Raw genomic sequence first — 12,903 nt, 5'->3', positions numbered from 1 at the left:
GTGAGCTTTGCTGATTTTTTTTTATTGTGTTTCTGTTACTCTTTGCATGAATATTTCTAACATCCTTCCTAAGAGGCATGATGTTCTCAGTAACGCTGTCTTGCCCTTGACTCCTGCACCAGAGGAAAATGTTTTCCCCATCTAACCGATCAATTCATTACAAAAACCTGCAAAGCTCAATTAAATCAGGAAATGAAAGCCTGATTTATGCAATCTTTTCTCATAATTTAACCCTTGTTACCCTGGCAACATTCTGGTGAAGCTGCACTGCATTGTTTCCAAGGTCGTTGGGGGCAATGTTCAGTCCTCGTTAGCCATCAGCAAGAATGGCGGAAAATTCCACGTGAATCACAAAACAAGATTCTCGCCAGCGAGGTCACATTTTCTTATTTTCATGTCGCCTCGCTAGTGATTTAACAGGGTTCATGCCCAGAAAGGCCGGGGACTTCATTTAAATATGCTTGGATTCATTTTAATATACTTACCAAGCCACCACCACACTATCCTCGCTCACTGAATATTCATACCTCTTCAATGAGGTTTACAGCAGGTTTGAAAAAACGAGAATCATTTGAGGGGGACCTGGCGGGAGTGCAGGGAGCGGGAGTTGCAAAGGTAATTATAGCTCCTGATGTGGAGCGGGACATTCCCAGGCAGTGTCCCTTGGCACTGCCAACACTTGGCACAGGTTGGCAGTGACTACCTGGCAATACAAACCTGAGCCAAGGGCAGAGTCAGGGAAAAGTCTGTGGTGAGGCCCACTGGGGGCAGAGTTTGCATTATGATTGCTGTGTGCTAATGTTGGGGGGTGGTGGGGAGGATGCTGATGGTGGAGGGTGTGGAGGTGTGGAGGGGTGGAGGGGTGGGGGGGACACAAGTCCTTCATAGTGGATTAGGGCTGGTTGGTGAACCCCTTATGCTGAAGGTGGAGGGAAACCACAGTGTCTGTTGGGGCCCCTTTACTTCCGTGCTTGGAAGGGCTGGGGAGGTTTTCTTTCTGTGCTGATGGGGGCTCTGTCTGGTCAGACCCTGCCACAATGGTGGCATAAAACACAGTCTATAAATTTATTTGGTCAGAGAGTTCAAAATCGGGACTAAAAGCTTGGATATGCAGCTGGATAGCTGTACACCAGTTTTCAGTCAGAGCTTGACAAGCTGAAAAGATATTGGAAAATTCCACTCAATGTGTGTGGTAAGGTCGGAAATGTATTTTTGAAGATTTTCTCTGTCCAGCTACATCATCAGAGACATTTCAGTCTACATCGTCCACGCATTTACCTACAACCATTACATTTTTTGTCAGTGGCCAAAGGAAATATGCCATAGAAGTAGAAGGAAGCTGTACTTTTGGCACCATTCACAGGATTCTTCCAAAACTTTTAACAGCTGCAAGGCAAATGGTAGAAAACAGTGAAAAGATACTTTGTTCCAGGCTCGTTTTAATGACCAGAATGAGATTCTAATCAAGTTATTGTGATTTCCTTTGGGTGTAATCTTAATCAACTTAATTCTCAGGGCATGTAGTGAGATGAAAGGTCATTCTGAGATACACAACCAGCGATAGTCTCAGTACAAGAGTGTTGCGTTGTGACAGCCATTCTTGACAGGTGACAGCAATCTCTGCTACTATCCTTGATCTCCGTCTGACTGCAAACCTTGAGCCTCCAGCTGATCCCTTCCCCCAAGGCAACTTTTACTCAAATCACCTCTTGCAGTTCATACACTGAAATAAAATGAATTTGCTGCTGGCTTAATTGTCAGCTTTATTATTTTTGTAACATAATTGGTCCCTTTCCTCACCGAAGAACAGCAAGAATTTAATGACATCCAAAGTTTGGTTGTAAAATATGAATTTTTCTTACTTCTGTAATGTGCTCACAAAGTACTCAACTCTCCCTTCAAGTTCCAATGTATTGATCAATAGATTTATGGGTGTCACAACACGTATGCTCAATTTGTGGAATCGTTTTAATCATCCACACTGCTAAATATTTATATCGACTCTACTTCCAACCGCTGAATTATTTTTCCTTCAATACCATTCATTTCTGATGGAAATTATTGTTGAGTTCACAGGACACTGATATTAAAATCTTCGTTGCAGCACATTGGCTACAAAACAAGATGATGGGGTCTTTGGGCCTGAATAGAACTCATTCACTAAATTTCCTTCAAAACTGAAACTTTAACCCTGCCCACTTACCTGGCTTCTTGGTCTGGAACTGTGCCATTGAAAACATAAGCATATTAATTTGAATTCCTGACTTCTACTGTCTAACATTAAATGTCCAATGTTAAAGCTTATTAATGCCTGGATTGCAGGTGATTGTGGTATAGATTTTGAGGAGATAATGGTGCAATCACTTAAAAGATATTGGGAGAGATTTTCCAGCCACACTCACTGCAAAATTGGAAAATCCTGTCCAGGATCAATGGACCTTTCCATGGTCCGCCTCTCGTGCACTACAATTCCCATGGAATGCCCTATTTTTTTTTAAATTAAATATAAGGAATACCAAAGACTGAATTATCACTTTGATTTTCCCAGCATCACAGATGCCAGTCTTCAGCCTATTCAATTCACTCCACGCGATATGAAGAAACTACCGAAGGTACTGGATCCTGGACAGGTTAAGGCCCTGATAACAACACAGCAACATTCCAGTGCGAAAGATTCTAGAAATACCTGTGTACTTAACGAAGCCAGTACAGCTACGACACTGGCATCTACCTGGCAATGTGCAAAACTGCCAAGATAGCCCCTCTCCACTAAAAGCAGGGCAAATCCAATCTGAACGATTGTAGCCCCATCATTCTACTCTCGATCAACAGCAAAATTATGGAAAATGTCATTGTCAGTGATATTAGTTGGCACTTACACAACAATAACTTGCTCAGTCTGGGTTCCATCAGAATCACTCAGCTTTTGGCCTCATTACAACCTTGGTCCAAGCATGGGCAAAAGAGTGAGCTCCAGGGGTGGGATGAGAGTTATTACCCTTGATAGCAAGGTAACATTTGACTGAAGTTGACTAATGGGGTCAATGGGAATCGGGGGAAGACTCTTCATAGGTTGGAATCATACTTAACAGAAAGGGAGACGATTGTGGTTGGCAGAGTCATTTATCTCAATCCCACTGCTGGAATTGTTCAGAATAGTTCTAATCATTATTTACACCAATGACCTTCCCTCCACCATACAGTCAGAAGTGGAAATGTTTGCCAGTGATTGCATGATGTTCAACACCATTCATGACTCCTCACATACTCGAGCAGTCTGTGTCCATATGCAACAAGATTTGGACAATATCCAGGTTTGGGAAGGAAAGTGACAAGTAAGATTCATGCCAACAACTGTCAGGCAATGACCACCACCAACAAGAAGGTTCCAACCATTGTCCTTGATTTTCAAAGGCAATGCAATCATGAAATTCCCCCACTATCAGCATCCTGGGAGGTTACCATTGATCAGAAACTGAACTGGACATGCCATATAAATACTCAGGCTGTAAGGGATAGTTAGAGACAGGGGGAATTCTACAGAGTGTAACTCACCCCTTTTCTCCCCAGTGGTCTACAAAGCAAAAGTTAGGGCTATAATGGAAGAGTTTCCACTTGCCTGGATCAGTACAATTCCAACAATATTCTAGAAGCTCAACATCATCCAGAACAAAGCAGCTGACTTGAATGGCACCTTCCATCACCTTCAACATTCACTTCCCTCCATCATCAAGGCACAGCAGCATAAGTATTTACTACTTACAAGATGCACTGCAGGAATTCCTTTGACAACATCTTCCAAACCTACAAGCTCCACCACCCAGAAGGACAAGGACAGCAAATACATGGGAATACCTTTGTATTCCCTCCAAGTCACATACTATTCTGACTTGGAAATATATCGCTGTTCCTTCACTGTCACTGGGACAAAATCCTGGAACTCACTCACTGTGGGTTAACTTATACCATATGGACTGCAGTAGTTTAAGAAGGTGACTCTTAAGGGTATTTAGGGATGGTCAAAAAAAATTTTGGTCTACGTAGCAATGCCCTCATTCCGCGAAATAATAAAAATAAGAGAAACTAGAGCCTGATCTCTTTCTGGGTCCTGAATCTGCCTCTTCAGACAGCACTAGTCACCCACTGTGATTTTGACTAGGGTGGTCCTAATTGGCATGCAGACAGGTACCCTGCCCAACAGCAGACAGTTTCTCAAAGGATGAATAAAGGTATTGCAGCTCTAAGAAATAGCCTGTTTCAGTAAATTGTAATTAACTGAAAGATCACCACAACGTGAAAGAATGCTCTCAGCTGCTTTGCAAAACTGATAAAGAGAAAATACAACTGGGCGATCACTGTTGGGGTAGGTAGAGACTTCTACAGGGTGGCTTCTGGTGCATCTCTACCCCACAGACAGGGTTAGCCTGTAGGTCTCCTTGAAGCATTGGCTAGGCTACTCCTCCAAGCAGTTGAACTACCAGGTGTCCTGCCATGCCACCCTCCAGACACCTATCCTCCTCATCATGTAGAGAAACTGGAGGCCAACTGAAAAACTCCAGTTAGCCTCAAGTAATCCCTGTTTAAGTATTCTGTTGTTGAGTCTAATTGCCTGGCCATCTCCTGGAAGCAAGCAGCCTTTCAGTATCAAAGTGGCCGAAATTGGGAACGAGGTTGGGAAACTGGCATGCCTGCTGGTCTCAGTCTTCCAGCTATGTCTACCTCCATTCATGTCCTGGCCGTGACCCTTACCCTTTCCCTTGAAACTTGGAATCAAGACAACTATTATACAACAGAAGTCCAAAAGGATCAATAATATACTGGGGCATCTTCTGAACACCTCTGGAAAGAACAAATAGTAATGGTAATTCTGCGATTCTGCATTCCCACTATTTGCAGGTAGCTTGAGACAGGCTGGGCTTAGGTCTGCAATGTTGATGGATATTCCCAGCACCACTGGATTGTGAATTCATTCCATGCATTTTAATAATATTCACTGTGATAAGAAATGGACATGAGATGAACAGCCCTAAAATGGCAGGGGCTCAGTTGAACGTGCAGGATGAACAATCGACAGCTAGAAATTAAAGAAAGCCCTCATGTATACTGGGGGAAGTATCTAGGGAATTTCCACTGCTGCAGAGAAACCCAGGAATGTAAGGAAAGTGAAAGGGAGAGGGAGAAAATGAGAGAAAGGAAATAGCAGACCAATGAGATGAGAAACAAAGGTAAACATTTCACATTAATCACATGGAGAATATCTTGGCGGAAATGATGGCTACCCTGTTGTAGAACGTGCCTGACATTCATCCAACTTGAATTCAATAGGGTAAGAATCTGATGGGCTCTGTGATAGGTCCACTCAGTCAAATTACAACCCAAGTGACAAGGATGTGAAAGTCACCTCCAGAATTACCCCAGCCAGGGTGTATTCCCGGGGAAACAGAAAGTATAGCCAAGTGGAACATAATAGGAGGAAATCTCCATTTTGTTTGAAGATTGGCAGTTGGGGGAGGTTCCTGCAGCGCCATTCTCATTGACCAGAATATCGACAACTCATGTCTGATTCCTCGCTTTCAGCCTCATTAATTAAGCACAAGAGAGTATCTCTCTGAATCACGTGGCAGTTTGGGAACTGATTCATCCAGCCACCATCAACTAACGGATTTGACTGCCCAGATGCCAGTCAAGCACACATACATCACTCTCTTCAGTCCACCTGTCTTCACCAGACCACACAGGACATCTGGAGCCCAAAGGTAAAAGGCTAACAGCTTTGAGAACAAGTCAGTACACCGATTCAACCACGATGCCCTCGAGGCCTTGATTCAAAGAGTCTGGGCATGCTCATTACTCAAGGGAAAGCTCCAGGAAGCACACCAACATCCCTCTCCGGCACAGAAAGCTGTTGTCCAGGGGGTCAACATGACTGGCAACTGTGGCTGAAGCACCAGACTGTGTAGAAAGCTGATTAATAATCTGCCTAAATATTAATATATAATCATATAATAATCCCATCCATTCCATTTACTAAATTGTAGCAATCATATTCAGAGTTTCAAGAATTTGACAGTAAGTAACCAAATATCTGGGAGAAGACTATGGGGGCAATTTTCCCAGCCTGTGTTGCTGTGGACAGAAAAACTCAAGTGGAGACTATCTACCCCACTGGGCACCATGGCCTCTGCGTCTCCTGCTGCCAGTTTTCTGGTGCCGTCAGCTCTGCACCAGAAATCCGTGTGGAGCTGTATGTTATTTAAATTAGAATTAGCATATTATTAGCAGCCCCGGGACTGAAGTCTCCCAGCCCATTAGCCTTTCCCCTGCGCCACCAGGGGTGTTTCATTCCAGCAGGGTTTACAATAGCTCCCCACTTGTGTGAGAAGAGCAGTGTTGAAATGCCAAGCGACAGGAAGGTCTGGGTCCTGCTTACTGTTGGACCGTAGGTGTTTGGCAGAGCGGTAACCCAGTCTGTGTTTTGTCACTCCAAATCTTGCTGCCGCTTGCCCCTTTAACACACCATCTTGCTCTCTTGTCTACATGGCCCTCCTTGGCCTTTTTGTTCGAGTGAAGCCCAACACAAACTGGAGGAACAATACCTCATCTTCTGACTGGACACTTTAAGAACATAAGAACATAAGAAATAGGAGCAGGAGTAGGCCATCTAGCCCTTCGAGCCTGCCCCACCATTCAATAAGATCATGGCTGATCTGTCGTGACTCAGTTCCACTTTCCCGCCCTCCCCATAACCCTTAATCCCCTCACTTATCAAAAACCCATCAACCCGCGTCTTAAAAATATTTAGCGAGGTAGCCTCCACCACTTCATCGGGCAGAGAATTCCAGAGATTCACCACCCTTTGAGTGAAGAAGTTCCTCCTCAACTCCGTTCTAAACCGCCCCCCCTTTATCTTGAGGCTGTGCCCCCTAGTCCTACTGTCCTTTCTGAGCGGGAAGAGTCACTCCACCTCTATCCTATCCATCCCATTCATCATCTTATATGTCTCAATGAGATCTCCCTTCATTCTTCTAAACTCTAACGAGTACAAGCCTAGTTTATTCAGCCTCTCCTCATAGCTCAACCCCCTCAACTCCGGCATCAGCCTAATAAACCTCCTCTGCACTCCCTCCAAGGCCAAAATATCCTTGCGTAAGTACGGCGACCAAAACTGCACACAGTGCTCCAGCTGCGGCCTCACCAATGCCCTATACAGCTGCAGCAAGACCTCCCTACTTTTATAGTCAATCCCCCTCGCTATAAAGGCCAGCATCTCATTAGCCTCCCTGACCACCTGCTGCACCTGCAGGCTGGGTTTCTGCGACTCATGCACAAGGACCCCGAGGTCCCTCTGCATCGCCACCTGCTGCAGTTTTTCACCACATAAGTAAGAGTCCTTCCTACCATTATTCCTACCAAAGTGGACCACCTCGCACTTGCCAACATTAAATTCCATTTGCCAGTTCCTGGCCCATTCGCCCAGCCTATCTAGATCCTTCTGCAGACTCCCCACACCCTCCGCGCAATTTGCCGTTCCACCAATCTTGGTGTCATCAGCAAATTTCGACACCATACACTCGGTTCCCTCCTCCAGATCACCTATATAAATGGTAAATAGCTGAGGCCCCAGCACCGACCCCTGGGGCACTCCACTAGTCACCAACCGCCAATCCGAATAGCACCCATTGACCCCCACTCTCTGCCTCCTATTTGACAGCCAATCCTCTATCCACGCTAACACCCTACCCCCAACTCCATGCCCCCTTACCTTCTGCAATAACCTCTTGTGAGGTACCTTGTCAAACGCCTTCTGAAAATGCTCCACATTCCAACTCCTCCTGCCCTCTTAGGGTGGTTCCTGGCAAATTTCCAGACCTACCAGGGTTACATGATCCATTCCCTTACATATATTACACCATACAAAATGGCTCAGGCTGAATACAAGGCTATAATATGTTGGAAAGTTATGTGACATTTAAGATGTATTTTTGAATTACTGTGAATCTTTAAGCACATACAATCAACCAATTTGTCGGTTGTGATTTGCGGGATCTTACTGCTATTTATTCTGTTGATTAAATTTTTTTGGATGATATGACTTTTTTTATTTTTGATGCATACTTCAGGGACTCATATGGCAGGATAATTTGGAAGTAAGAGTTCCATTGTTTGCTTTACTCTGTCTTTGATTAGCACAGATTTCTTCTCATGCTTGCTCCTGTACTATCATTGAAATGATCCTTGTGTGTGACGTTAGCAGGTGAAAGGAGTTCACTTGGCAGAATTAAAGTGTTACTTTGACGGATGCTTCAACCCATTTACAACAAACACGCTTAGCCTCCTTCAAACTAGCAGACAGGGGAATGTTGCATGAATGTATTGTGTATTCATATGCTAATATCACAGGCCATCATTTCTAGGCTTAGATGTTCCCGAGGGTGAGAGAAAAAGTTCAAATAATGAAGTGATTGAAGAATTCTACTGAAGCCTACTTCCATTTTTGCATGTGCAATATGCAGAGTTCTCCATCAGTGCATTATTCTACTAAACATCCATACATTCTTCAAGGTTTATGCTTGATTGCTCTCTTATTCTCACCTTCTTTCCCATTGAATTATTTTCCCTTCAATTCCTTATTCTTGCTGTACTTTTAGCAAATAGAACCCCACATGGGATCACAAAGTAGGGAAAATGCAGCAGTTAGTCACTTGCCTTTCTAGTGCTATTTCATGCACAGGTTTGTACAAGAGATTTATTATTTTTGCTCTTCAAAGTCAGAAATGTTAGCATGGAACGCTGTCCTATTTCTGGCCTCCACTATCAGCATCAAGCTAAAAAGATAGCATAATAAGCTGTGCCGGATAAAGAACTTTATGGGGAACAAGAGTAGTTGTTGATGTACCAGGCAGAGAGATGCTCCAAAATGAATTACACAGTACTCATGCTGGCATTCCTACGATGAAGAGCTTACTAGGTGGCCTGGTATTGAAGCTGATATTGAGAAATTCGTAATGGCCTGGCTAGCCTTGGGTATGAATCCAGATTTATTATGTTAGCGCATTCCTGTGAAAAATATATTTGCTTGTGATTGATGCACACACTAAATGGATGAACATTTTTGAGATTAAGTCACCTACATCACATGCAACCATCGAAAGATTATGACAATGCTTTTCAGCTCACAGGTTACCTGAAGTCATGATATCAGATGGTGGAAGCATATTAAAGTTTAAAGTTTATTTATTATTGTCACAAGTAACTTACATTAAAGCTGCAATGAAGTTACTCTGAAGGTCCCCTAGTCGCCACACTCTGGTGTCTGCTTGGGTACATTAAGGAAGAATTTAGCATGGCCAATGCACCTAACCAGCACATCTTTTGGACTATGGGAGGAAACCAGAGCACCCAGATGAAATACACACACACACAGATCATGCAGTCTCCGTACAGGCAGTGACCCAAGCCAGGAATCAAACCTGGGTCCCTAGCGCTGTGAGGCAGCAGTGCTAACCACTGTGCCACCATGCTGCCCTACTCACAAGTTCTGAATTTCAACTCTTCATCACTCTCAGCAGTATTAAACATATTAGGACTGTGCCTTACAACTCAGCATCAATTGGTCTAGCCGAGAGAGCGGTTCAAACTTTCAAGACTGGTCTAAAGAAATTGTCAGCAGAAACCTTGGAGACCAAAATCTCATGATTCCTCCCTAGCTATTGTACCATTCCAAATACAAGAATGGGAGTTCCACACAGAACTGCTAATGAAACTTCATCTCAGAACGAGACTGGGCCTCATGTTCCAAAATTCCCAGGGAAGGTGGAAGACAGCCAAAGCAGTCAGGAAGCAGACCATGAATCACATTGTATAGCACAATCACTTGTGGTAAATGAAGCTGTATATGTGAGAAATTCTGGTAGTGGATCAAGTTGGATCCCCAGAATTATTGCCTCCAACACAGGATCTCTTTCATACCAAGTGATGTGGGGGAACAGATTGTTTGCAAACAAATGGACTACTTGAAGAGTAGAGAGATGCTCCAGCAATCAATGTTGCCATCAAGAAATGTTTTTCAACCTGTAAGCATCAACATATCTGCTTAAGCTTTTATCAATATAACTGATGTCTCTGCGGAAGCAAATAACGATGAATCTCCAGAGCCAGAGGAAATACCTGTTAATGCAATTCCTGTTAATGTCAATCCTGTGGCAGCATCTCAGACTGTAGAATTATGCTGCTCTATAAGATACAGAAGCCCTTCAAAGACTTGACTTTTAATTGTCCAAATCATAATGTCCAAATTGTCCAAACATAATGTTTAGTTAGTACTTAGGTCAAAGTAAACTAGTTATTGAAGAGTTAAAGGGAGAGGGATGTAGTGATGATCCCTTTAAGGGCAACTCAGCAGAGTAAATCACTCCAGGGGAGAAAGACTCCAAGGCAGAGACATTTTGAGGGCAATCTACAGCCTATGTGGTTATTGTACAATTCTGATCAAGAATAGACTTTTTTTGTTCTCTCATGAAGCCTGTAAAAGTGCATCTTTACAATCATCCTGCAGTTTTGGGACAGGAGAATATATTACTGCGTGGTAAAAAGTTAATTCCAGACCAGACATCAGCTACCTAGGTGTCCACATGAATACTAACAATAGCCTGCTGTACTTTGGATAAAATATTGTTTTATTGGGCTCTTGCATGAAATAAATGAATGATTTTCTTGGGCTTTGGAGGTGGTGAAAATATGGCCTTAAGCTGAACTGCCAAGTTTTGCTGAATTTAACGCAAAATGGCATCTTGATAAAGAAGGTTGAAGCATGTCCAAGAAATAACTGCTCAAAAGATCAATAAGGGTCAGATTGCCTTTTGAATTACTTGTAGCACTCAACAGTAATGTAACACTGCGTTTTTCTAGACAGCATCTTGACCTATAATGCCCTCCGATTCACCAACAAGCTGATCGGGAATAAACAAGATGCGCTAAAGTGCGTTATCTTTTACCATTCACTTGTTGCTGGAGTTATGAAATGGATTTGAAACATGGTGAGAGGTGTTCTGGGAGAGATTATGAAGACTTCACCAAACTCTATCAATGTTTATTCCAGAACTTCTCTGGGCATAATGCAAAGAGATACCCTTGGTTTGTAAGAGGAAAGAGAAGAGGAAATGAACCATGGCAAAGTAACACTTGCTAATGCAGCCAAAAGGGATGGTAAGTTAAGGGGAAAGGATCTCCTTTCCCCAAAGCATTCTTTGTCCTCTGGACCTCCTCCACCAAGGTCTCTGCGGCCACATTTGGGAACTTTGCACCATTTTGCTACATTGTACGTCACCAGCCCACTCTATATTCTCTATAGCAGTGGGTGCTTGGAGTCCACATAACATGGCCCATGAAAATGATATCTAATTACTGTTTTCGGGTTAAACTTGCAAGTGTTTCTGCTTTAGCACCTGCAGGCCGGTTCACTTATGGTAATCATACAATTAGACCCAAAAATTGCATGCTAAAACTAGACTTTCAAACAGCCATACCTTATTAGCACCGAGATTTTTGGTGCCTGTTCTTTACCCTTTCACTAAAATAGCCTTCTAATTTTACCAGAGCTCTTGTCAACCCAATAATCTCCCTCCCAGTACACTGCAAGACCATGCTGAGAAGCCTTTCGACATATTACTTGTGATTTTTGGTACTTACTGCTGGTAGAAGGAAAGCTCCCGTGAGCCGATGTCACGCAATTGAGTATGCAATGTTATAAAACCAAGCCTTATGGCTCTGAAAACCAGTTTTTCTCCATTGCTGTGAAAAAAAATTCACGCTAAAAAAAAGTGGAGTGACGTTAATAAAATCAGACCCAGCGCTGCTAGCAAATCAGCATTAAGTTGTAGCTGCCTTGTCACTGTGTTAAGCGAGCATTATATGCCAGTTTGAATAAGAACCCTTTTGGCAGCTAATGAGCTGCAACTTTTTTTAGTAACTGGATTTGCTTCATTGTATGTCTCATCATTTCAGCTCACAAATTTTATATAAATATAGTATCATTAGTCACATTCACGGGTATCATAAAACATGTTTGAACCGAGCTCCAGCTTCGCTTCATTTTCCTTGAAAGTTCTTTCATCTTTCCGTGAATTGTATTTGAATAATGGGGCCTATTTTAATGAAGGCGATGGCCTTTTGGCATGGAGAAAAAACACAATCTTTTTGTAACCCTCATCCTTTCATCACAATAATCATTATGTTAATTTTGTGTAATTATTAAAATTATATGCTACTGTGGAAACATTCTGCTGTATTGTTGTCAGCATTGAAATCAGTGTTGAAAGGCCTGAAACAAAGAAAAGGAAAATCACTTATAATTGCCAGTAATCTTCATTACAATCAGTATTTCTTTTTGATTATCTCTGGCTCTAAATATGTTATAATTTAGTAGCCAGCGTCACACACATGATTTGCCAACTCTTAATGACATCAAACAGTGAAATAAGCCAATGATTGGTAATATGGAAAAATTAAACTTAGAAAAGATCTGTACATATAAATATTTGTTTGTGTGTGTATATTTTTTTTATATATACATACTTACCAATTGTCTGTGACTTTTCCTTTCTATTCTTTTGGTTCAATTCCCCATGTATTAATAGCTTCAATATGAAAAGTGAGGGTTCAGATTAGCACTGCACTTGATGTTGCTATCGTTATGAGGATTGGCTGAAAGTGAGTAGAATGCCACATGTTGTAAAAATATGTCAAACTTCCAAAGCTGGAAATCAGAAATAAAAGCAGAGAATACTGGAAATATGCAACTGATCAGTCAGCTTCTAAAAATAGGAAAAAAAAAACAGGCTTGATTTCTGAGGGAATGTGAGTCTCTTCACTGGACTGCTACCAAACAAACAAGGGACAGAGAAC

The 12,903-nt window shown here is 42.5% G+C and overlaps 1 long non-coding RNA gene across 1 annotated transcript in view; it reads right to left on the bottom strand.

Annotated features, from left to right (window-relative positions):
- LOC145342689 (uncharacterized) overlaps window positions 1–11,838 on the bottom strand; it is a 102,455-nt gene extending 90,617 nt beyond the window's left edge. Inside the window, exon 1 of the long non-coding RNA XR_013886589.1 lies at window positions 11,689–11,838. This is a non-coding gene — a long non-coding RNA (uncharacterized LOC145342689). The remainder of the gene's footprint in view (window positions 1–11,688) is intronic.
- Window positions 11,839–12,903: the final 1,065 nt, after the last annotated feature.

Source organism: Carcharhinus amblyrhynchos, chromosome 4, assembly GCF_965287045.1.
Source record: "Carcharhinus amblyrhynchos chromosome 4, sCarAmb.v2.hapA, whole genome shotgun sequence".
Lineage (NCBI taxonomy): Eukaryota > Metazoa > Chordata > Chondrichthyes > Carcharhiniformes > Carcharhinidae > Carcharhinus > Carcharhinus amblyrhynchos.
This window is presented reverse-complemented; position numbering and strand designations above follow the sequence as displayed.